Source organism: Gavialis gangeticus, unplaced genomic scaffold (assembly GCF_001723915.1).
Source record: "Gavialis gangeticus isolate Ggan-Ray unplaced genomic scaffold, GavGan_comp1, whole genome shotgun sequence".
NCBI lineage: Eukaryota > Metazoa > Chordata > Crocodylia > Gavialidae > Gavialis > Gavialis gangeticus.
This window is the reverse complement of record NW_017729032.1, coordinates 211744703-211747734: the sequence shown is the minus strand read 5'-3', so window position 1 is coordinate 211747734 and position 3032 is coordinate 211744703. Positions and strand designations below refer to the sequence as shown.

The 3032-nt window shown below is 45.9% G+C and overlaps 1 long non-coding RNA gene across 1 annotated transcript in view; it reads left to right on the top strand.

Annotated features, from left to right (window-relative positions):
* Positions 1 to 974: 974 nt before the first annotated feature.
* Positions 975 to 3032, top strand: part of LOC109302476 — a 30444-nt gene continuing 28386 nt past the window's right edge. The window contains exons 1-2 of the long non-coding RNA XR_002098801.1: positions 975 to 1015; positions 1788 to 1970. This is a non-coding gene — a long non-coding RNA (uncharacterized LOC109302476). The remainder of the gene's footprint in view (positions 1016 to 1787; positions 1971 to 3032) is intronic.

Sequence of the window (3032 nt, the reverse complement as noted above, 5' to 3'; positions counted from 1 at the left end):
AGACACATATAGTACAAGGCCAAAATTAACCCCTTCCTATGGTTTGTGTCCATAGGTAGGTCAAACAACAACAGTACATGATCTTCTATCTGAGCTTTCTCCCTAAGCTAACCCGCTGATTGAAATTCCACCAAGACCTCCTTGTCTCCACGTCTTAATTCCCTCTAACAAGAAGGCCATGCCATCTCTCTCATGTCCTAGTGGATATAGAAACTTACTCAGCCTGTCTGTCCAATGCCATAATTCTTACTAACAGTGTGTGTCAGTGGGTAAAACCTGCATTCCTATGCAGGGTCAGACAACTGCCAAGTTAATTTTCTCTGAATTTAGCTGCAGATTTCAGTGACCTTTACAAAACAAGTCAAGAGTGTTATTTCTGTGTTGGGACTGAGTGATATGTACAATGTTTTTTCTGATCAATATTTCTCTCTCTTTTCCTTTCCGTCCTCTCCAACACACCTTAAAATGCAGCTGAACTGATTTTGCTCAACCTTTCCAGAACCATTCACTTGTGTCTGAGAGAGGCAAGCATGGAACATTTGAACCCAAAAGCAACTAGTTTGACAAAGGCATGAGCAACTGAAAAGGTGGGTTGAAACAGAAGCTAGATTTCAACTGAATTATAACATGGACTAACCATTCTCTCTGTAAGGGCCTTGTTACACATCACAGTGTGAGCTGCTCAAATGTTGATCAGTGTTAGTACTAGCTCAAGTTTGAAGCAGGGACCTGGAGGACTGAAGGGTAAGAATCCCCCCTTCCCACTCTGGGCTTCCCACTTCCCCCTGGGGCTCCCCCCAGTTCCCCACCCCCACTATTGCTTGTGGCTCCCTGCACTGTCTGTGCAGGGAAGCAGGCAGGAAGGGGTTAACCTGCCTGCCCAGCTCCCACTGCCACCCTGCTGCTCTCCTCCAGGCTGAGTCCATCCCAGAGAGCAGCAGTGTTGGCAGCAGCCTGGCAAGCAGGTTAACCCTTCCCTGCCTGCTTTCCCAGGACAGACAGCACAGGCAGTCAAGTAAATGGGGTGGGGGGCAGCAAGCAGAGACCTGGGGTGCTGGGGAAAGGAGAGGGGGCAGTGGGCCCAATCTGGGCTGGCAGGGAATGGGAGTAGGTATTTACACTAAAGTGTAGCCTAGAGTGGTTATGCTTTAAGGTAAAAGATCAAAGAAAACTTAGGTTGGAGTGTCATAACTTTAAGTCACCTCGGGCACTTTTACATGCGTGTCAGGGGTGGGGAGAGGAGGGCACGTTAATTAGAGTGGCTCCAAGAGCTACTGTAATTAAAGTCCTGCAGCATCTCATGTGTCAGCATCCCCACCCTTAAAAATGGCACTGGGGGCACTTGAACTAAAGCTTGTTCAATGAGCTTTTGTTCAAGCACCCCCACCACCATTTTTAAGCCTGGGGACACTGATACATGAGACATGGGAGGCTGCTTGAGTGTGGTGAGTAGATTACACATTACACAATTTAATGTCGAGTCTAGAGTGGCTATACCTTAGTGTAACACAAGCAGGGTATCACGGATCAGAGATAAACCTAGGCTGGAGTGTCATAACTAAGCCACCTAAGGCACTTTTCAAAGCAGAGTTGATTAACTGAGTCTGTTCCGACGTGCTGTGATTACAACATATCGGAGCAGCGTCCGCACTTGGGTACAGGCAACCCTAAGAGCTTAAGATTAGTTTCAGGTGTTAATATGTGGACAATCCTGGGATTAGGAGCTCAAGGAGCTGCCTAAAATTAACATGCAACAAGGCCATCACTCAGACTTTTATTTATTGCAGGTTCTTTACAGTTTCAACAACTCCAGCCATCTGGCCTTCTTCAGGAAGATGATAAAAACATCAGTCTGTTTAAAAGTAGTTTTTCAATGAAATCGTATGTTAGTTACTGCAACATATTGTCTCCAAAACCCAAATGAATGATGCTAAGAGGGAAATCAGAGGAGCTAAAAAAACAACTATATGGTAAGTAGAGAGGGGCTGGGAGGAGAAACGAAGACCCACTGAGCCATCCTCTAGCTAGCCTGATATTGTATCTCAGATAATGAGCATGACTCAAGTTTCAGAGGTCTTTGGAAAAGGCAAGCTGTTTCACTCAGTTCAGGGAATATACACATGCACATTAATGAAGAGTAAAGTGGCAGGAGAATGGCATATTAACTAAACAGTTTTATAGGAGGAAAGGGGCTGAGAACTGGATATAATGGTTTAAAACTTCACAGCGATGTTTTTAGTTAGCAAGGTCTCCCAATTAAACTCTGTATGGTATCTCCCTCAAATGCCTGGAAAAAAGCCCCCACATGCACTTGAGTTTGTCCAAACTGTGCCAGGCCACTTACTGCCAACAATAAATAAATGTTTACATTTACCTAAGACTGCAATAGTCTATCACAACAATTTCAAAGCAATTATTTCCTTGTGCAAAAATGTTTTCAATGACAAGTCAAGACATTTATTGGAATTCTGGTTACAGGGGATTTCTGTTGTTTATGGAGGACAGGAAGAAACCACTCATGACTCTTTAAACTTTAGACATTTGTTATAGTGCCATAAAACCCAATTTTGCTTACATGGCCAAAGCCAAATAAGATAGTTTCATAGTTTCGTAGTTTCTAGGGTCGGAAGGGACCTGAGCAGATCATCTAGTCCGACCCCCTGCCATGGCAGGAAAGAGCACTGGGGTCAAACGACCCCAGCAAGGTGTTCATCTAACCTCCTCTTAAAAACCCCCAGGGTAGGAGCCTGCACCACCTCTCTTGGAAGTTGGTTCCAGACCCTAGCCGCCCTGACCATGAAATAGCGCCTCCTGATGTCCAACCTAAACCTACCCTCTGCCAGCTTGTGACCGTTATTCCTGGTCACTCCTGGAGGTGCTTGGGAGTGACTCCCCCAATGCCTGCTGATCCCCCCTGACTAGTTTATAACAGGCCACTAGATCCCCCCTCAGCCTTCTCTTGTGGAGGCTGAACAGGTTCAGGTCCCGTAGCCTCTCCTCGTAGGGCCTGCCCTGCTGTCCCCTGATCATGC